Genomic DNA, 24000 nt, shown 5'->3' with positions numbered 1-24000 from the left:
TTTGTATCCTTCCTATATGTTTCACAGAACGTGAACACCAGAAGCAATGGCTGTATTAAATTAAATCTTATGAGTACAGGAAGCTTGTTTTAATATTGGCTGGCAAATACAGACAAATTGGAAACTTTGAAATCCTTAGCACTGTGTTTTACTATCAGACAAATATTTATTTTTAAACTGATGGACTTGAAAAAAAAAAAAAGATTAGAGTGATTCCTTTGGAATTCATAAACTCATGTAAAAATCACATCCTGTGTCTACAAGCTATTATTACATTATTTTGCAGGTTAATTAAAAAGATACTACATATATATAATTTTTTAAATGATATACTATTGTTTTTATTATTTTATATATCCTTATAAAGAGTCAGTGGAAGGAGTTGTTGGAGATTATATCAAAGAAAAAAATCAGGAGAACAAGAAAATGTAAGAGAAATTCTAGCAGATTCATTAGAATCAATCTGTTAGTGCTTTGAGAAGGTGACATTTAAAAACCAACAAATAAAAAGGGCTTGGCTAACCCATGACTACGAATCCGTACCACAGAACATCACAGGCTCATGGACTACACCAAAATAAAATAAAAAGAAATCCTTACCTTTTTCCACCATTGCTTGTGGTGTACCTAAAAGACAAGGACTAAGGGACTATGAGATATCATTCTGTACTTGAGTAAGGCTATTTGTCATGTAAGCTTTTATGAAAGCAACTAGATTGTTCCCTTCTGGGAATGATGTTACTATGAGCCACCACCTCAAATATCACACCTGGCTGTTGCACTTAAATTACGCTGCAATGAAGCAAAGACTTGCCTCTGCTGCCGCCTCGATATTACAGTCACAATGACTGAGAGGCTGGTTTGCACAATGCAAAAAAGCAAAGCAGTGCTGGGCTATTTAGGAGTTAACTATTAATATTAGAATTCCTAATAAAGTCTTATTCCTTGAAAAAGGTAAACGTGTTAAATTTACTTTTGAAACTCACTAAGTTTCCCAATGCATGGTTGCATTCCTAATACAAGAATTTGGGGGCCATAAAAATTACTACAATCCTAGGAAAACTGATTTTCCATCTATGGAAATCAGTTCAAAGTACAATTTAAATGTCAAGGTGTAATCAGACATGACAAATTCTGTATAAGAGCACATGCATACTCCCCCGCATCAAGACATCCACTCAAAATTACAAAGTTTGTAACTTATTTATTATCTGTCACACATCATATTTCACCAGTTCACCTACTTATTATACATTACATGAAGAAAGCAAACTGAAGAAAGTAATCTCTTCATCATTACTTATTTAGCATACTAGATGTCAGCTGAAAAAACCCTTGTCCATCTATTAATGATTCTACGATTAGTTATGTAGGAGTGAGATGCATAAATGATCTGACTTTTCGCTAACATAGTTGAGAAATAGAAAATAACCCTGCTGACATCAACAAACTATTCAACTTCTCAGACTTTAGTGACAGACATTGGTGCAGCTGTCATCTTTCTTGTGCATGCTGGCCTAAAATAAACACAATTTTCAGAGCAAAACAAGAGTCAGAATCACAGAGTAATAGAGATGTGAAAGCTGGTCAATCCCATGTAAATGGAGATGCACAACTTTGGCACAACTCCACCAAAACGCTAGATAATTGAGACTATGGGCCTACTACCTGTAAACTGAATAAAAAAAAACTCTGGCTTTCCGATGGCAGCTCTGAGAAAGAAATATTCCCTCAGTGGAGGGTTGAACGGACTTAGAGGAATGTATCACATTACTTTGCTATCTCACAGGAAAACCTTTTCTTCTCCATCTTTGCTTGGTGGGGACCATGGAGAGCACATGCACAGGAGAGGACAGGAACAGATCTTGAAAGCACCACTCCCAAACCAGCAGCTGCAATATGCAGGGCCAGGCAGACGTGGCGGCAGAGGAGATTTCAGTGTTCAGCATGTTGCCTGGCCCCTTGCTGATATTTACTGCCTCCCTAGCACAGACAGAAAGCAGATATCTATGCCTTGTCTGTGCCACACCATGCTGTATTAAAGTGATTGCACAGGCACACAACTGATTTTTAATGTCAAGCTGCCACCACCAACCCAACCCATCCATCACGTCATCGTCCTAAAGAGAAGAGATTCAGTTAACATCAGCAGTCACTGCTAGCCCTTTCAGAAAACCCTTTTTAATACCACCCATCTTCAATAAAAAACTGTGTGCTTCCAGAACAGGGAGCAATATAAAACCTAAAACAATCATCAAGATTTTACCTCCTACTGAGGTTGGAACGATAAGACCTCTGGCTTGCGTCTGGAAAAGCACCTAAATCCTTGAGGTTTGTTTTTCTTAAATCCTTTCCTTTTCTCTCCTCTCCCTAGTCTCTGTCAGTTGCTTGGTGATGAGGCTTCCAGGAGCAGAAATCTATGCAGCTTTTTTCAAAGTCATGGTCACATGTTGACATTATAGTTGCAGGTATGGATCTGTTTGCTAGGGTCTTCATTTCTAAGAGCTTCTTCCCAAGTTTGGCTTGCTAGTCACCAGCTTCAGTAAAAGAGCTCAGCACTGTTTATCACAGAACAACAGGGTTCTTTGGACATCTAATGTGAGAGGCATCTTGCCACATGGTTCTTCTACAGAGCAAGCCAGGCATCAAAAATAAGACAAGATGTTTCAAACAGATGCACACACAAGTCCCAAGGCAAGCAGAAGCTCAAATCTACAACAGCAGAAGAGAGGGAAAACAACTCATTGAGTAAAAAGTAAAAGAGCACAATAAAACAATAACAATGAATAAAAAGTTTTTTTTTCTTTTTTTTTTTTTTTTCCTTCTATTTTTTTTTCTTTCTTTCCAGGTCAATTAATGAAATGTTTATTTATTTATTTGTTTGTTTATTTTTACTGTTACTCAGCTTCTTCTATAAACATCTGCATGCCTGCAACCAAAAGGGCTGTGTACATGATCTAGGAGCAGAAAGCTTTCATATACAGGTCATTGTCTGTTCTCAGAGGCAGACACCCTTCCGTCCTCTTTTAAAGCTCCTTTCTCTCTTCAAGAGCTGTTCCAGTACCGGGAGAACAAGCAAGGCTATCTTTTATTTCAATCTTGTCTTTGCTCTGAAAGCTGTGTAAAAACCTTGGATAGATGTTGCCAGCCTTCACTAAAGCACAAATGAAAATGACTTCATTTACCTGGCATTTTGCAGGGCAGAGCAACCTCTTGTGCACCTAGAGGCTTCAGAAGGCTGTGGGGATCTGACTGCAATGAAAAGAAAGCAAGCAGAACTTGTACCCACTTTTGCCACAGCTTATAAGCATCCATCTTACACCTAGGGACAACTGACACAAGTCTAGGAAGAAGATTTTATGGAGCGTTTTTTCACAGAATCACAGAATCTCTAGGTTGGAAGAGACCTCAAGATCATCGAGTCCAACCTCTGACCTAACCCTAACAGACCCCACTACACCATATCCCTAAGCTCTACATCTAAACGTCTTTTAAAGACTTCCAGGGATGGTGACTCCACCGCTTCCCTGGGCAGCCTGTTTTTTGACCATAAAGAACAGAGGGCTGTCTAGTCCCAGAGGCTAATATTTAACTTAATTCAAAGAAGAAAAGGATGAAGACAGAACAACAACAGTCCTGCCACACAAAATGTATGTCATGCTCATAATGTAACATGGTAACTTTAAGCACAAAGGAACAGATCTTTGTAATACATGCAAATATATGTGTATATATATATATATGAACGTCTTTGCATATAAATGCATATATACACATACATACACATATGTATATATGTATATATACATGTATCTGTGTATATTTGTGAAGGGTCTTGGTCTTTTACCTGTCATCGCGTCTTTATTATTTTTAAATTCCTGCCACAATGCCAAAGTTGTTTTTGCAGTTGCCATGATCTGCTGCGTGCCAGGAAATGTACTATGTAACATCCCCACCACCGCCCTTTGGCATGTTATGCTATGAGCCTTCCCCTCATTCCTGAGACATGTCAAGGAAACAGATTCCAGCCTCTGGGATGCCCAAATTCATGTGGGATTGCTGACATCCTATTTTTTTTTTATTATTATTTTTTAAAATCTCTAATTTTATTGAATACATTGTTTTGAAGAAAATAGAGGGCCCTTGTGCTTCTTAGGCTTCTTTCTGAGATACTTAAAAAGCAAAGCAAATTCATTTTAGCAAACCAAAGGGGTGAGGCTGTAAACAGTTACGAAAGGAAAGAAAAAAAAAGGAAAGAAAAAGGCACAGAAGTACTAAGTCCTAGGCTAGCCTTAACTTCTGCCCACTACCAGAGTTTTGAAGGCTGTGGCATGCTGAAAACATGCCACACAAAGCTGAGACCAGTGCTACAGAGCCATCTACAAGATACTGACCTCCGTACCAGACTGGGTTCAGGGAAAATGGAATTTTTGTTTAGATACATCCAACTACCACCAGAATATTGCTACACATAAATTAAATTTCAAGTACATCCCTAACTTTTTATATTATTTAATTTTAGTGGAACATAGTACCAACTGTGAAGAACTTCATTTGTGAAATTGTAAAAGAAACATTTTTCAGGTCCATCTAGGAGTTACACAAAGGCTTGATATACTGACTTATCAAGCTACTGTGGAGAGAGAACCAAAACAGAATTTGCCTGACACTCTGTGTCACAGGCACCATGACTTCTATTGTTTTATTTTTCATAGCTTGATTACAATTTATAAATATGTCAGAAAGACCATGATCATTAAGATGCTGTATTTCCACAGAGACCACACACTTAAAACCAAGCTAACAAACATTTTACCAAGTTGGCACACGGTATCCCCATTTTCCAATGCAACTTTGTAAGCTGGGGCCCATCATACTGAGCAGTTATCAGCTTAATTTGAGTCAGATTTAAAAAATTAAAATGCTCAAGGACTAAATGTGTGAATGATTAAAATAAAATTAAGAGGTGGGTGAGCTTTTTCCCAGATAAGAATATCCCACCAGAGAACCAAACAAACTATTCCTTGATATTCCAATTGCAGAAAGAACATCTCAGCTGATTTTAAGATGCAAGACTTTTGCAGCACATTTCTAAAAGCTAAAACTCAGTCTTGAAGACTAAAAAAGAAAAAGAAAAAAGAAACAATTATTATTATTATTGTTTCTTTTTACCAAAAGGACATATTTTGTTCATTAGATGATGATTTAAAACTGATTTTCACTTCAATGGATGGGGGGGAAGATGTAAGCATAAACTAAAATTGGCCTTCACTCATGATTCATGATAGAAAATCACAATCAACACAAATTTATACTGTGCACCCAGAATACAAAACCAACCATAATATATATCCCAAGGAGAACATGAAAAAGCCATTTCTTCCTCAACTTAGAACAGTTCCTAGCAGAACTACTAGAAAATTTCAAGAGCTATAAACTTGGGATTATTCATAGCCTACTGGAAACCTCCTAAACCACCATTTTTATATATGAGGGGAAAAAAAAAAAAAAAAAAAAAAAAAAAAAAAAAGTTGCCAGTAAAAAGTATCCTACTGAAAAGGAGACCTAGTTACAAAAATATACAGAAAATGAATATTTTAAAAAAAAAGGAAAACAATGAAGAAGTAATTAAAAAGAAGTAGTTAAAAAGTGGTAGCAACTTCTTAATGTGATTTATAAACTCAGTCCAATCTCAACAGGCAAAATAATTAAAGACAACATGGTGGAATTTTTAATAAGAACAAGAAGTGCCTGACAATGGATTAAATACATTTCAAGATACAGGAAAAGTCATAAATAACACCAGAGATAAATCATAAAACATAAATATCTACTGAATATTATTAATGATAATTATCATAGGAGAATATATCTATTCTATATAGTACAAAACACTGATTTTTTTTTTTTTTTTTTTTTTTTTTTAGAAATAGCCCATATCTTCCAAGATTAAAGGTAGGCATAAAAAATCAACAAGTATGGCAAACTTACCCTTACTCCACAAAGCCTCGAACTGTTTAGCTGAAGGGCTCTCCAACTCATTATAATTTTATTTATTTATTTATTTTAAATAATAATTCATGGAAAACTGGAACAATTCCAACAGATAGGAATACTGCCAAAAAAAAAAAAAAAAAGAAAATCCCAGGGCTGGAAAAGAAAACCCTGCAATGTGCAACTTCAAAAATATGTCATCTCAATTTGTTGAAGAACATCTCAAAAAACATTGATCACTGTGCAAAAACGATATAAGAGTAGACGGATTTTTCTTTTGAAGCAGCTTATACAATGAACACTGCAATAGCTAACCATATAGACTGATGGACAAACTTTTCTAGATGGTTATTTCTTTCCACAGCATATTCCTTCCTTTCCTACTTTCAGATCCTTAGGCTGAAAGTCTTTGCTGTCAAAACCTCAGGCTAGGTGGTGGATGGAAATGGCCCCTAGTGTCTTCAAAATCCTTTGACACTATTGTGCCTATCAGTGCAGTCACAGGGATGAAAGCAGGATTTGGCCTATAGAGATTAAATGAATGTTTGCAGATTCTTGAGATATCTCTCTGAACAAATGGAAAATGTGAAAATTAATTAAAAGTACAGCTTCACAGCTGAGACCTTGAACATGGCATTTCATCTGGAGCTAATGTTTATGAGAAGTTACACTCTCCCCACCTTGGCAAAAGGCTATAAATTTGCAATTAATAACTGTGCTGCTATTAATCTTGGAATGAAGTGGAACATAGTCATTAAATGGAGAAAGTCTTCAGAAATTATATGCATGTGGATGAGAGCAGAATCCTTTCAGGAAATGAAATGGGAAAACTGGCAAGAAGTGTCTTTAATGGCTTATTATTAAAATTCTGCTATTCTGATCATGATTTAACACTCAAGGCTCCCCCAGATTAGTCCTTTTGGAGTTAGCTGCAGCAGTAACTAAGCCTGTTCCTGCCCCATCCATCTGGAATAGTTTCTACTCTTCAGTTATAGCAGACCAGAGCTCACTGTCATGATTTAACTTGCTCCCACCAGTGGCTCAAGCTCAATCCTCTGCCATTTCAACAAGCCAGTGGTGAGGTACAATATATTCCCACTGCCACCCATTGAGTCTCAGGGTAGAGAGCTAGTGGCAATAACACATGTAGTCTGGAGGTATAACCAGCACAATACTCTGTCTGGTATCTTAAATCTTCCCTTACAATACTTTTAGTTCAACAATGAGGGAGCCTCAAGCCAGGGTGAAGGGAAATTTGCTCAGTTCCTGCCATCAACATGCACTGACAATCAGTAGCTCAGGCATTCTTCCTAGATTATGTCCTTTCTCTGTATTTTCCCATCACCAAAACCAGAGAGATATGAGGCCCTCACCCACACCTTGCTCTGAATCCGTAGTCCAAAAGCCAGGGTCCACACCAATGTCTGCCTGAGAACCCAAGATTAATGCTAAAGGTCCTCCTGGCAGCCCTGATACAAAGCTTCCAATCCAGTCTTTCCTGGTATCTTCTCTTGCTTTCTTTTAAAGTAACCCACCTGAATATCATCTCCATGAAACATCCTTCAAAGACTTCATAGGCAAAGGTTCAACATTAGCTTTGATTCTAACTTAAAAAAAACACAATCCTTTAACATCTCTGAAAGTTAATTTTACTGGCCCTATTACAAGCAAGTTACTTGTTTGGTGTGAAGAGAAATCAGTTTCATTTATTTGTTATCCCCACTCTTGCATAACATGGGGGAAAACATACATTTTGTTTCAAGAAGTCAGTAAGAGAGAAATTCAAAGTGACAAGTGATAAGCAGAGAAGTTTTGCCCTCCATAAACCTTGGTGTTTGCTACCTCTTTGGAACCATGTGAGTAAAGAGCCTGAGCCTAATCAGGTGTTACACTCGTATGAAAGTGGTGAGCAACCAAGTGCAAGCGTATTAAGTGGTGCAATAGAAAGTGAGGCTGAAAATATTTGTCAATCACTTCCTTGAAGAATGCAAAGTAATGTACAGCTTTCCCAAGTTTGATGGACATTTCTTTTCAAAAGGCAATTTCTTACCCAAGAATGTATGCTCTTACCAGAGAGCATTCTGGCTTTTTAATGGCTTCAGCATACGATGTGGCATTTTGACATGAGCATAATTACTACACTGTCAAAGATAGGGTATCCAAGTTCAGAGAAGTATCAATAGGTTCTGCATTTAAGAGCCTAGAAAGTTTTAGTGATCTCTGATAATACCAGGAGAAAATCTCTTACCATCATGTGTAATATCTTTTAATCCTTCCCCTGTGAACATCACAAGCTATCCAAGAAATACCTAATAGAGACAAAAATGAAGAACTATTTAAGACTATTAGAACATGAAATTTCAGCTGTGGTTAATTTTGTTAGATAATACAAATAAGTCTTTTGCTTAAGAAAATAATGTTTTACGGATTCCATGCAGTCTTGAGGCAGTTTGATTAGAGTCAGGGAACAACGTAATAGTGGCCATAACATTGTCATCTCTCCAGAGGAAGACTCTTTGTGTTCACGATATCTGTATCTGTATTGCCTGGGCTGTAGCTATTTCTCACTCCTATAATAAATTTTATTCCAGGGTAGGTAAAGAGGTAGATATACCTCTAGAAAATATTTAATTAAGTCACCTTTCCTAATCCTTTTATAGCTAGATTATAGCACTGAAATTATTTTTTGCACCTTTATGAGAGATTTTTTCTCCCTTTCAAAGTTTTTGAAAGTTTCAAAGTCTTTGTCAACTGAAACTACTGCATTCTGTTTTTAAATACTCATTCCTTAACATTTGTAGACAGTTAATAGTTATTAGCACACATTGTAAAACTTACAATTCTAAAAGGCATTTGGACTGTGCTAATACAAGAGGAAGCCTGTTTTATTTCTCATTTCATTTGTTGAAATATAATAGAAGATTATTATGAAGATTGATGGAGATGATCCCCAGCTTAATTGTTATAACCAAATGATCATTGCACACTGATGCAGAAAATGAAGGGTGTATCAGGTCAGGAAGTATGCTCAGAAGCAAAACCTTGATTTTGCAAGGCTACAGGAAATCATAGTAACTGTGGAGAAGCAATTGATTATTTTCACAGATTGGCCTTTTCATAAGACACAACTTTCACTTATCTGCAGCCATGCAATAACCAGGAATTTTTGAATTTTTATCCTGATTTGACTCCTCTTAACCAAAGAAATAAGTGGAAGACAAAACGAAGTAGAAAAGACAAGTTAGAAACAACAGAATATTGGTTAGTAAAACATAAATCAGGAAAAGTGGGCAAACAGAATTCTCTTCTAATAAACACTCCTGGTAATAGCTAGAAACATTAATCAACCACAATGTAATTGAATAGTAGCAAGTAGATCAGCCCAATAGGAGAGGACATAAAAAAGGATAGGGCTGGTGCTAAGGACCCAATGTTCAGATTATACATGTCCTGGGGAGTTTCTGAATCAGAATTACCCTAGTTTCTTTCTATAGGCTAAACAGCCGCTAGCTGCTGGAGGGCATCTTCCAGTTATGTTTCAGCCTACAGGATTTCCGTTTATGTGCTTTCACAATCTTTTGCAAGGGGAAACCAAAACATGGAAGCAGGGACAAACAAGTCATCCATCTTAAAGTGAAATGTGATCCAAACAAAAATGCCAATGTGGATGTTCTTAGTTTTTCTTTGCACAGAGACACAAGGGACAATGCAGCAGAACAATAATAATGCTGCACTTACAGCCATCCATCTACTGTGCTACCATGATGTCTACAGTAACAGCTATCAGCAGTATTGGTCCTGCATATTTTAGCTTCTACTCCAATAGTATGTGGGTGTTAGCTCTACAGGCCTTTCTATTCCAAGAAAGTGGAGGAGGAAGTCCTTGAGATATACTGGGTTCCTCTCACTTTTCCTTTCCACCTCTTCATCAAAGCACCTACCAGTAAAGCATGCTGACTTGTGCTGGTGCAGTGCAGCTGCTGCACTGGAGAACCAGCACGCTCTTGAAGTGAACTGCATCTGCTAGGAAGACCTATACTTGAAGGAAACAAGAGAGAAGGAGATAATCCTAATTCCACCTTCTAAGACAGTGAACAAACAGACCCCTCCTCTTGCCCACAAACTCTCTCTCCCCCCTCAGACTCCAAAGACTCTATCCAGCCCAGCAAAACACATGCTAGAGTAACATCACAGTAATCTGTGATCTTGCAAGGCTGGGTGAGAAGCAGGAATGTCACCATCATGGAAGATTAAAGTGGCACTATCCATTACTAGAGGACAGTTAAGTTTTCTCCAAGGAAGGTTTAAACAAGTTGTGAGTACGATATTTCATTTCTCTTGAGCAGACTGACTTTCTTAACTAGAGTAGCAATATTTTTTTTTCACATGGGCAAATCTGGAGCAAGCACCATTTTTACATAAACCTTTAGTTACAAATCATCTAATTTAACTAATATGGCTGGTTTCCATAGTGCATTTTTTCTAGGAGTGCATTTAAGTAACTAGGAGCTAGTTGTGAGAAATGGGAAAATAAAATTTAATACAAAACATTTCAAAACTTACCATCAATTCTCCTTGATGCTCATATCTTCATCTGAGAATGGAATGAGAGGAGGGTTTAAAAACATTTTATAAGAGATTAGTGCCTTTTTATTCCCACCATCATCTCTGAGCTTTCCTCTTGCTCATAAAACACAACATCCTTAGAAGGGGGCTGCTATCTATGAGGCCTGGCACACTGCCACAGAGGTCTTACCTGAACTTCTTCCAGCATTCAGCCCACACTGGTCTCCCAGGAATAACATTCCCTGTATTTACACCCTGACAAAAAACTTAATTGATCTTTTAAAGATTCTTTGAGTCTGGAGTAACCAAGGTCCCTGTTGTTTTCATGCATAACATCCATCTTTTGAAATAGAGGACAAAGACTGAAAGTCCCTAACAGGACCTGCAGTAAGGTCAAGCAGTGAACTACGAGTATCAAAGTGGCAGACCATATAGAGAAAAAATAAAGGTGCTGTATAAAGAAAACAGACCTCAAAAATGAAATAAAACAAAATAAAATAAATTTGCCCCCCTCCCCCCCACCCCCCATAAGCTAAGTACCAATATTATACTTACTGTGCTTACTGACTCTGGTCACATAGGTGGTGATGTTTTCTGTCAGCAATATAACCTGTAAGTAGCTAAACACATTGGCAAAGCTTTGAAGTGTGGATCAAGTTTCCATGTGAATAAAATGAAATCAACTGTTCAGCTTTAGGAGTCAACTGGTTGGAAATAGGAGCTTTATTCAGCTACCAACAGGAAGCAGACTTGTACTGGATATTGGAACTAATACTTGTTTTTTCGTAATTTAAAGGACACTATGCCAATTTACTACTTAAGTTTACAGTTCGTTACACTTGATGCAGATATAAAAGCTGTATCTGATAAAATCATCTTCTGAATAAAATTAATGAAATTACTTTCACACATAGCCTAGCTCTGTGCTAGCTTTAAAATATAATGCAAAATCCAACATATGAGCTTTTTACATTCATTTTATTGTCACATATTATGAAAACACTTCCATGAAGGCTTTTGAAATGGAGAATTTTTGGAATTGGTTATAGCTCTTATGAAAGACTCTGCAGTAGCTGATCTGGAGTCCGAAAGTCCTTTTCCTGCCTCCCCTTCAAACAGCAAGTGCAGTGCAGGGACACAAGAGCACTAGCTCCTCATACACAGCTTTCACAGTATTCTTTCCTGGTATCTTTGTGCATGAAACCACATCTAGAATAGGAAAAGAGTTGGCTGCTTCTCTGTAAACATTCACCTCCTGCCCTCTTTGGTTGTAAAGCCAAAAATGTTATAAATAGTGATGAGTACCACCTGACATGGACACCTGTGGGGCTAAGACCTCAGATTATTTCACAGGTTGCTGAACAACTGCCTAAAATCTTTTCTGTCTCCCGTTCTTTTTTTTCTCTCATTCACTCCCCCAGAAATTTACACTGAAAAGATGAGCTTAAGCCAGCAATCTAGAAGAGATCTGAACTTTAATAAGCAAGAAGTAGCATTGCTTTTCCCTAAGGAGATCAATCTGTGAGAACAAGATTTTTCTCTCTGGTTGGGAAAGTGTATGGAGAAGGCCACTAAACTGGTGTGGTGGTTTTACTGTGCTGGGCAGCTAAACCCCACAACTGCTCTCTCACTCCCCCTCCTTTAGATGAGGAGGGGGAGAAGTAAAGCAAAAAACAACTCACGGGTTGAGATAAGGATAATTTAATTAAAGGGAAATAATAATAACAATTAAATAAAGATTATTATGAACTAAACAATTTAACTAAGGGGAAATAAAAAGGGAAAGGGGAAAAGGAAAAAATAAAAAGAAGGGAGGAAAACAAACAAACAAAATAAATGAAGGCTATATGGAAGTGCAGAGGAAAGAAATTACTCTCTACTTCCCACAAATGAGTGATGATTGACCACGTCCTTGAAGCAAGGCCTCAACGCACGCAGCCGGTGTTCGAGAGGAGGACTGACGTTTTCTCAACAAGAGCCCACCCCTCCCCTCTTCTTCTTGTTTCCACCTTTTATTGCTGAGTGTGACATCACATGGTATGGAATATCCCTTTGATTGGTTTAGGTCAGCTGCCCTAGTGATGATTCTCTCCTCACTTTTTGCCCACCCCCTAGGAGGGTTAGAGAAAGGCCCGATGCTGTGCCACTGCTGCTCAGCAGTAGACACAACACTGGTGTGATAACACTGCTGTTCCAGCTACAAGTACAGAGTACGGCACTGTATGGGCTGCTGCCGGGAAAGTTAACATTCCAGCCAGACCCAGTACAACTGGTTAAGGGTTGAAGGAAAAAATGCTTCACAAATGGCATATTTAGCTTATTACAATGGCAATATCGCCACAGGGAAAGAAACATTCAGTGAAACCAATACCTAGGTAAGCCAATACTGTTCACATGCTTGAAAGCTAAAAGACTCCCTTTTGAAAGAGGGTGCATTGTGGCTGTATTGTATGCATATTCTCCAAAACCCCTAAGAGCTTCCAAGGATCTCTGTGCAGTCACCTGTGCTCAGGTGGCTCTGCCAGTGCATTACATTACTCACCCTACAACGTGTTAGAGTGGCAATTAAGCTGTGTAAAGTGGACAAAAGAAGATGTTGAATCACAGATTCTTCAGGACCATGAAACAATTTAATCTGTCTGAAGGAAGTCTGCTGCAGAAAGCAGATTTAGAAGGAAGGAGTCACGCAGATGGGGGAGTGCAAGCAAAGCATTTCTCTGACTGGAGAGCATCTGGCATACCATTAAGCTACACTTAAATAACTAACAAGCTAAACAAAAGTTTAAGTAGCACATGATGTGTGTCTCTTGGAAAGACCTGAAAAGTAACAGCTGAAGACAAGTCACAGGATATTTAACTACTGCAGAGCCCAAACATCCAAACTTGCTTAAACTGTAGCGAGAACCAAAGGAATACAAAAAAGCAAGCACAGGGACTGTTCATGTCAAAATGATGGATATGATGCAGAATTGGAGTTGTTAATGTAAAGACAGAAAAATAATTAATGTATTGTAGACTGCAATACTTAAAGGAGAGAAAGAAGGCTGAGTAATTCCTGTCATTGAGCTTCAGTAATTTATTTTATTTTATTATTATTTTTTTTTTTTTAAACCAAGCTTTAAATCTTACCCATCTCTAAGACAGGATGCAACTCTGCTTTTCCACTACCAGGTAATTTTGCCTCTCAGCACAAGAGTGGGATAGTTATACCACAATAATCAACTGTACAGTCTCCTGAGACTTTTACATAGAATGGGTATTTATGCTAGTTTTTAGGAACAGAAAAGCTAAGCAGCTCTCATGCAACTCTGGAGTGCCAGCAGCTCTACATCTAAGATCCTGAGGAATGTGTCTCTCTGGATTTCTTTTTTCATTTGATAAATATAACAACAACAACAAGATCTTTCTTTCCTTCTTTCTTTCCTTCTTTCCTTTGCCCCCACCCCTCAGGTACATTAGGCTCTACTTTTCATTATTTTGTAAAATGCAATCACAAAAGTAGGTGGACAATGATTCTCTTCCATACACAAATGGACTAGGAGGGGTTTGGCATGGAAGAGGGTCAGTGCACTACATATGCCCATAAGGAAGTCTGGCATCAGTTCCATTAAAAAGATGAATAAGAAAAGCGCTCAGATGAAAGCAATTTGAGTAAGTAGATGTAGCAGTGTGTTTGAAAAATAAGTGCAAGTAATGTGTTTCAGGACACTGATAAAGGAGTAAAAAAAGACAACAAAAAAAAAAAACCAACAACATTTCCTACTGTTTACATTATTTTAAATATAAAGTAATTCTTAAAACAAACTTTAGGACAGAAAGAATCTTTGGCTGTAGTCTGTATTTGGAAGATTTGTATCTCACTTGTATTAAGGAGACTAGCTCACAGTTGGCTAAAGACTATCGCTGTAAAATACAGCTGCTCTTAATTTGAAGAAGTGCATCCTTGCCTTTGTTTCTGTGTATACCTTTCCCCAGTGGTTAATAACAGCTAAGTAAATATAATAAGAAAAAATGCCTCTCAAATATTTAATTTGAGCTTATCTCATTGAGTTTCCAGCTATTAGTTCTTGTTGTGTTTTTCTCTGCTAAACTAAGGAACTCATTTGTATCCATTTTTTTTTTCTTATCATAGAGCGTTTGTACACTAATCAAGTCACTTTTCAGTCTGCTCTAGTATAAAGAACAACTTGATCTGCAAGTGTCTCATTATACAGTTTTTTCTCTTCCCCTTGAGCAATTAGCATTGCTTTCTTCCTCAGACTTTACAGTTTCTAATACCCTTTTAAAAAGTGTGAAATGGAAACAATTTTCAAGCTCAGACTGTGTTATACTTACACAGAAAATTACCTTGTTGATTCCATACATTCTTCTTCCAGGGTGCAAGCAAACCTTTCTGCCAAAGTACAGACCCTCACACTGATCAAACGTCCAGTCCGATGTTTTTTTTGGAGTCACTGTTTTCCTTCCCCCCTACTTTGTTTATGCTGTTTCATGTTTCTAGACAAATAATTTGTTTTCTTTTCATATTAAAATGCATTTAATTCAAATGGACTCTGTTGCTTAGTATTCTGGTTCTCTCTGAAAGACTGTCTCTTCTTCAGCCTTGGGCAGAGCACCTCTCCAATACACATGTAAATGCCAGGAGCAAGAATTTAACATTCATTGCTGAAAATATTAACTGGTAACGAATTCAGCATTGACCTCTGCATAGTTTCCCTCTAAGAGTATCTTTCTTCACTGATTACTCCTCACTAAACTATTTTTCAAAATTTGCCAAATATTTACTTATTTAACAGGTCCATTGAAAATACAAAGGACTTTTTCTGCTCCTGTTGTGAGACTGGCAGAGACAGGTTTAGAATAGCTTTTGCCTTCCTCTGTAGTGTTATATATAAAGAATTTACTAGGAAATATACAGGCATTTTTGTCTAATGAAATCTCTCCTGTTGTGCTGAAGTGGGACACAGCTGAAGCCTCTCTTGCTCTCCTCCTGTGCTCCAGCATGGGCTTGGGACATCTCACCAAGTGACAAAAGCCCACCTGCCTCCAATTATTGGTACAAGGCTCCATGGTCTGCGTGGTCCCATTCAGTTCTTTGTCTCTTAAGGTAGTCTCCTATAAACTGTCATTACTTCTGTGTATTTACCAACTTTGTATGGCTGAAGAGCAAAAAAGTGTTTGAGGAGACCACATGGCTGTACTGGCTGTCACAGATATAATTATGCTCTGGCTTTCACAGACTGTGTTGCACCCTCACAGGACTTCTGTCTCTACTTCTTTTTGAAAACTTTAAGAGCTTTAAAACATCCCTTTTGGAGATCTCAACAATCCAAATTTTAAGCATAAATTAGATCCAAAAGGCAAGAGAGCGTCTTAGCCAATGCCTTTAGGATACCTGGCAGCAACTTCTCTGAGTCTGCAGAGTATTAAGTAGTACTCTAAGTTACTAATGACTTAGAAAATACAATTTCACCCTTAGGCAATACAACTATATGAGTCTGATACTTTCCAAGCAGAGAATAGAAATATTTATTGAATCCATCTGCTTTTTCAGTACAATTATTTTTGTTATTTCCCTCTGCTTGAGATAGAAGAGTACAACTACCATGATTTAAATATCCCACGAAAAAAACTTCTTTCTGTTCTCAGCCTTGCAAAATGTGAAATTCTTTAACATTTCTGTTTCATAATTTCTGATCAATAGTGAGTGATACATAGTTCCTTTTCCATATTCTTATGCATGATTTTTAAATTCCTAATTCCCACCTCTGATATATTACCAAAACAAGAAAAACTTTTCAGCAGAGCTGCTTTATATCTTGATAATAGAATACTTGCATTTTTTTGACCATTCTTCTAAAATAAATCCTATTTTTATTTATGATTTCCTTGTGACTTTTTCCTTTGTATGATTTCTGTTCACAATTTTTTCTGTGGTGCTTGGAGGATTGGCTTTGTAGCATTGAGTATTTATACTGCTGTTGGGCTCATTTTTCCTTGCCCAGACTGAACATAATTAAATTCTGATCACCGATCCCCATCCAGTTTTAATCGAACTATTAATTTCTCACCAGCCATCACAGGCAGGCTCTTTATAAAATGTACTTGTTGTCTCCTCATCTGTCACTCAGGTATGAACTCCCAGCTATTAATGGTAATTTTCAGTAACTTCAGTGTTTCTCTAAATGACGGAAACTGCAGATCCTGTGATATCAAGTGTAGAAACTAATCATAGGCCAGGAGCACTAATTGGCCCCATCCTAAGTCTTTAGCAAAGGAAGGTCTGCAGTGTTGGTTAGCTGTACCCACTCCCATTTTTCTACAGGAAGAAAACCTGAAGGCAGGACTGGACTTCACCTCTTCACATGCATTCACATAAAATCCTATCACTTTCCCAGTCGCTTGAGGAAAACCATCTGAAAGGAGGTTTCTGTTTTTTTTTCATTTCTCTAACCCTAAACCTTGTGACAAAATACTCTCTACCTCTTAGTTTTCAATGAACCTCTTTCATCTTTTCCTGCATTCATCCCTGTCAACAGTATCACAGTACTTGTCTCTCTAATCTACTCTCTCTTATTTTATTTTGCCATATATAGAAAGTATGTTTTGCAGAAGATTACTACTTGCGGGGGAACCCATGTATTTACACTTCCATTAAAATCTTCAAGACAATACATTGGAAAGTCAAATTGTACCTTGCAGTATATTGACAAACAACCTGGCTTGAAGTTCCTCAATACATCATTTCTCCGTGGGAGGCGAGTCATCTGAAAACATTACTGCTCACTTCTGCTCATCCATCTTCCTTGCAGGAGCAAAGAAAAAGGGAAGTCAACGATGTGTCTGACAGCAATTACTACAGAAGTATTCACGTGTCTCCCACCTTTAAATTAGTGTTTAGTTGTGCTTGCTTAAAGTCTAGCTTGAAGAGAAATAAAGAAAACATTAAATGACAAATGAGTACACTATGGACATGGCTTAGCTGAGATAAAACAAAATTTTGCTTTTAAGCAAGCTCAGGCTGCCTTGTGCCAGCTATCCATGAGCTGAAGCAGGCTTGGTCTGACAGCAAGGCCTCTGCCGAGGGAGAAGCACCCAGCTCACTCCTGCTGCAGAGCCCCATACTCTTTGTACAGCAGTACCTCTACACCATCCCCTGAGGATTAGCACTTTTCCTTCTCTCTTCCCCCTTCCTCTCTGACACAATTGGCAGTAGCTCTGTTAGCTCTTTTCATAAACAGTACTTTTAGTTCTTTTCTTCTTCAAACCTTTTTTTTTTTTAAATATTTTTATTTTATATATATATATTACAACATTACCTAATTAATCCTCAAAAAAAAAAAAAAAAAAGAAAACACAACAAGAGAGATTATGAAGTTCTAAACAGTAAACAACAGTTGGCTATCAATGCATGTTATTTAATGTGACCATTTAGAGGGAAGGTTGAAGAGAAGTAGGTATGTATTTACTTTATTTTTTTCAAGACCAGTACTATCATGGGAGCTGGAGCTATGCAACCACAGTTTCCAATTCCCACTTCTGTCCAGGAAGCAACATGCTGTGGCTCTCTCAACCCCATCTCCATCTCTCCCATTTCCCCTTCTACTTTCTTTCTGAGGTTAACTGAATTCTCTGCAATTCAGAAAGCTCTAGAAAAGACTTTTCTCAAAATATTGTTCCTCCTGTAGATTGGTAAACTGTCTCTTTGATTAACTCCATCCCAAAACAATGGACTGATTATTATTTAACCTTTACAAAAGCTGGAACACAAACTTACCGTGCACTGCACTCTTGGAGATTTATTAAAATTTGATTACAAAAAACAAAAGGGAAACATGCACTGCATCTTGAACAGCTTTACAAAAAGCCAGTCGAGACAATCCTGTGTGAATGACTCAATCTATGCACAGCATGAAAGAAAACATGCAACACTTTCTCAGTGTCATTTCTATTTAGAACTGGCTAAAATACATGTTTTTAAATAAAGAAAATATAAGTAGTAGAAAGGTATTTTACAGGAAAAAAAAAAAAGGAAAAAAAAAGAACAAAAAATACTACAGCTAAATGCATTCAGGATTGCAACAAACAAATATAATTTTTTTTTTTTTTTTCAGATTTCGGTGGTCACTTTGAAATGATTCTCAATGTATCTGGTCCTTCCCAACCTCGAAGAAGCATATAGCTTAAGAAAGGAGAAGGAAGTCTGTGCGATTTTATTACTTATTTTTTTTTTTTAAAGACTATTTTGATGGAGGGCTGTTAGAAATTCTTGCTCTCTCTTGCTGTTAGAGGAATATGGGACCAGCCTGGGCCAGCTGACAGGGCAAGCTCCTGGCAGGACAGGCTGTGCCCCATCACAGTTCAGGGCTGGTCCTGGAGTGTGAGCCCAACACCACCTGTGCAAATTCCCCACAGTGCCTGGAATTGGCCCAGCAGTGCATGTTGCACATTATACCAAGGCAGTCACCAAATGGGCAAATAAAAAGAGACATTTAGTCAAAAGAAATGTGATATATCATGAGAAGCAAGAAGACCTGCCTCTGCCTCCATATCAGGAGGCTAACAGGAAGAAATGGTTAACAGGTTAACGCGATCCAGAAAGATCGTGCCAGCTCCAAACATAGCCCCTGTGCTAGGGTACAGGAGGAGCAGGGCTGCCTTACCTGGGGAGGTGGCATTGGAACCAGAAGATCAACCCCAGCATGGGTCATGGCCTGAGACAGAGCCTCTCAAGGATCCCAAGGGGAGAGCAGCAGGACTTGAGTACTCCCATGGTGCTGCTTCGGATAGGCCTGGCTTGACCAAAATCATGCCCCTGTTCGCAGAACAGGGAGACCAAGGTGGTAGTCTTGGATGGGGATAGATCAGGAAAATTAATTCATACAGACACCTCAAAACTAACTTCTGAGCTGAGCAGTGGCTCGTTGGATCTTCCTTACCCACTTGAAGTCTGAGTGCATCTTAACCAAATGAAGGAGTAGAGCTCCTTATCATGAATGTTGTGCCTAGCCTGGCTTCAGAAAGAGCTATTTCCTTACAAAATGCATGCCCAGTAGTGGTGGCTGCAATAGCAGCATGGTTACTGCAATTTCATTTGGTAAAATGAGGTCATGAAGTGAATGTTTCAGAGACAGAAGTTGCTGTACTTGCTCTAAAATTCCCAATAAATAGAATGAAATTCACTGCATATGTTTTTGAGACCTAAGAAGCAAACAGAGTTCAGCCCAGATCACAACCAAACCAAGCCAAGCTAAGCCAAACCTCTGCCTCAGCCTGCATTGTTACAGAGCTCACAAAGTGGGACTGAGGCAATACCAGCCCCATTGAATCATGACTGAAACCGTCTGAATGTTTCCACAGACACCATGCTCAAGGCCTGCTGCACCCAGCCACCTAAAACGTTGCCTAATCACAGTTGAACAGCCATGAAAATAAATCTGATCAATTGTAACTTCATACATGGAGAAAGTTGTCTCAAACATGGATCAGGTCTGTCTTCTGCTGGGATCTTACAATAATACCAAATGCAGGCATGCTGAAAGGCTCTTCTTAATTTTCAGAGTAAAATCAGTGTGATCCCATCCAACCCGTCACCAGCACATGAGAAATGCCAGGAACTAGTGGCCTTGTATGCCAGCAGTTTCCTGCTCCCAGATCACTCCCAGGGGGCTGCTAATGGCAGTGCAAATTAACAGAGTTACAGTCACACCCATTCATCAATCTTGGATGTCACTAAGCGGACATAGGGATGTACCTAGGGATGGTCCATCTAAACTACAAGTATAAATCAAAACCCACATAAACATACACAGCACCTTTGTAATAAATGTACATACTCAGGTGCAGTTTCTGTGCTTCTAGAAAGTTCCTGGAACAGCCCTGTCTCTGAATTTGGGAAACATGCCCAACTCCTAACCTTTTGGGCAACTCATTTTATTATCTGTCAGCTACCTAATAAGCCTTGTACAACGTGAGCATAAACACCACATTAATGGTATAGTTATACAAACACTTCCCTGGCAGCAAAGCTGAGTTGAGAAGTTCTCCCCTGCTTGGTCCAACTCCAGTTCCACTTATAGCTCTTCTTCACTGTACCAGCCAGACTGTCTGAGGTGCTGCACTGTCAGTGAGATTGCTGAACTTACCAGGGTAAAACACAAAACAGAAAAACCTTTTCCACTGCAGTCTCTTCCTCTCCACCAAGGAAAATGGAGAGCAGGCAGAATAGAAACAGAAATTTGAAAAACAAAACAAAACAAAAATTTTCCAAAAAAAAAAAAAAAAGGCAGAAAATACTTCAATTGATGTTACCACCTTTACCAAGAACTCACACATGTAGCTGTGCACAGGGAAACACATACCAAGAGAACAAACCATTCATACACCCATGTTGAAGTAGAAAGACCTGCCAGAGACAGCCTGCCTTAGAACATGCTTAGAACATAACATATATTCAAATCATAAATAAAATAAATTTAAAGTCCAGGGCAATTTAATTTGAGATTTGGTTAAGGTATTCTCAATAAAAAAACTATTGATGAAGAAAAACTTACAGTTATAAGATGACAGCAGGACTAAAGTATTGGGGCAACAGCCTGGATGAGGAATGATCTCCCTACCAGTGCCCACCACCTAGCTCTGTTAACATGAGATAAAACAGACATGGCCAACAGCAAAACCATTGAGAGTGATGTGACTTAACTTCACTGCCTTAAAAATCCTGCTTATATAATCTCTTTCAGAAGTCAATGACCTTAACCCAATTTAAAGAAGTGAATGTGAACTGAATTAAAAATTCTTGAATCCAAAGTAAATCCACAGCTGGTTTTAATCTTGTTTACAGGAGTATAGGAGTAAAGGAATCCCTAGCTCTTGCAATTTTATGCAGCCTCATCAAAACTCCCTGCTGCACCGATCAAGTGAAACTCAAGATTTGTGACCCCACTGCTCTGCAACTTGTTAGAAATTTTCTTAATTTTCTTCCCAAATTTATTCATGGCCAACTTATGCCAATTTATCCTCATAACAACATTGTCCTTTGGGTTAAATGGCTCTTCTTCCTCTGTGCTCCAAGTATTCTAGGCAATATCTTATAGTTTTGCAGCCATTATTTTGCTAGATGAATGAGCCAAGCTTTTCAATTTTTCGTTCAAAGGGAAAAATAGCTTTCCTCAAAACTTTTTCAAAAATCTCTTCTCTCCTGCTCTATTTAGAGTTCAGTTTCCCTGGGCTTGGGTGACCAGAACAGCACTCAGTATTTCAGACATTATTTCACTATTGCCCTGGATGATGAAATCCATTTTAAAAAATAACTTAGTTTTCACTTTTATTATCTACACAAAGAAACTTAAATATCAAGATCACATCTGACCTTATATCTTAACGTTTTGACACAAAGCTAGAAAAATTAAGACTTGAGAATGTTTCTCTCATACAGCATTCTGAGGCAACTTGATCCGAAATGGACACTAATTAAAATCTCTCCCTGTAAGTATTGTTATGGCAAAATCACATGATTCATACTACATACCTTAACTAATATAACTGACAAAGAAACGTCATGCTTTTTTCTGAATCAATAACCTTTTCTAGACATCCTTCCTACTCAAGGTTATGGCTAGGTTATAAAGATTGTGTCTGTTTTCCACTAAATGAAGATCTGTGCTAAAAAACAAACAAACAAACAAAAACAAAACATAACTGTTTTGGAATAGAAACATTCCTTAAAATGTACTCAAATTTATCTCTACATTTAATTCTTTATTTTCAAGATTTTTACTAAACTCTGACTGCTGATGCTTTTTCTCATTGAAGTGATAAAAATGAGTCAACTGTTACTACTTTAAATTTTGTTAAGTATCCCCAGGATGGTGTCAACAGCTACATAAAGTGTAACAGCCAGAATCTGTTTATTTACCTGCTTTATTTCTTGACTGCTATGAAAGTAACCTACACCTGTCATCTAAGCAACTATGTAATAGACTATTTTCAATAGAACAGGGCTTTATGAGTTTGTTGCTTTGTTGTTTTATATTTTCCTTCCTTCCTTTTTTCCCCACAGTAGGGCTGCTGGCTTCAGATGATACATATGTGCACATGTGTACCTTCTGATAACAACTTGTGAAGAAGTAGATCAGTCATTAAGAAAGAAAGAGTGCTATTCTGATTTACACCACTATGAATTTAGAGTAACTACTGAAAAAGTTATAGCATAGAAGAAACACATTCCAGTTCAACTGAACTGCAACCTTTCCTATGCAACTGAAAGGTCACCTTTTGAAATTCCAGATGTTGAATCTCAGTACTACCATTTTAAAATTGGCCAAACAACTTCCATTCATGACCTCAATATTTTACAAATATTTATTGTCAAAATACATCTGAGTGAAAATTACTACCTCATCACCACCACCCAAATATTTTTTTCCCCTCAAAAAAAGGAAATGCAGGCAGACTGAACAAAGCAAGCTCTAATAAAGATAAGAAAGGGTTCCTGTAGTCTTGTCTGCCTTCAAACCACAATCCCAGAATGAACTCCATCACATTTTTAAATTATGCAAGCAAAGTGAAAGCTTAAACTACTTTCTTTACTTTATATTCTTAGAAATTCAGTTGTCTGAAGGACTGTTGGAGGTCATGAGTCACCTGTAGGAACAGATATCTTCAGTGATCTAAGCCAGTGAAAGAGAAAGAAAAGCAAAAAATTATGTTCTTAAAAGCTATTCTGTGAGGAATTATATTTGCACTCGGTTGTCTCATCTATAGCTCTGAGTGCATTTACTTGTATAGTTGAATAAGACTTAGCAGTTCAAGAAACACTGCTGTCCTTTATAAAAATTGAAGTTTTGGTTGCTTTTATTGTTTTCGTGAACCAGGTTTAACCTGATGAAAAGGTAGCAAGAATGCTCTTGCATGTTAGGCCGTCTTCACAAGGCACTGAAATTCAGCCTTGTGACCATTACATCCTGAATAAGAAGAATTACATATTTCATTTTATTTTTAAATCACAGCATGTCAAAAATAACCAAATGGTTAGGGACTCATTTCTTCATGCCTAACAATAATTGCTAACTTTGTGTTATAGCTATTTTATTTCCATTAGTACACGTGTCGTCTACATGTGTGAAGTACAGAGGCAGATAACAGGAACTCTATATTCCACTATGACAAACTCTTTTTAATTTGTTTCCTCTTCCTCTAAATTGAGCACCTGAACTCCAAAAGTGAATTCATATCATTTTCTTGGTTTGCAGCTGGGGTGAAGTTTTAGGGCCGAGTTTTGGTATCCCTTAATTTAAACAACTCTCTTACAAGCTAATGTAAGCTTTAATATGGGAATTGAGATAAAATACTGCACTTGGCTTGGATAAAATACTGTGCTTGGCTAACTACACTTCCCAGAAGAGCATTTCAAGTAGAGGAGCAGAGAAAATACAAATA

At 37.8% G+C, this 24000-nt stretch overlaps 1 long non-coding RNA gene across 1 annotated transcript; it reads right to left on the bottom strand.

Annotated features, from left to right (window-relative positions):
• Window positions 1-1184: 1184 nt before the first annotated feature.
• Window positions 1185-12412, bottom strand: LOC311420563. Its single transcript, XR_014684366.1, has 5 exons — window positions 11116-12412; window positions 10558-10588; window positions 8243-8303; window positions 3186-3252; window positions 1185-2712 (listed from the first exon to the last, which is right to left on the bottom strand). It is a non-coding gene; the product is annotated as an uncharacterized lncRNA (long non-coding RNA).
• Between the last annotated feature and the right edge of the window lie 11588 nt (window positions 12413-24000).

This window comes from Aythya ferina (assembly GCF_964211825.1).
Source record: "Aythya ferina genome assembly, chromosome: 1".
Taxonomy (NCBI): domain Eukaryota; kingdom Metazoa; phylum Chordata; class Aves; order Anseriformes; family Anatidae; genus Aythya; species Aythya ferina.
This window is presented reverse-complemented; position numbering and strand designations above follow the sequence as displayed.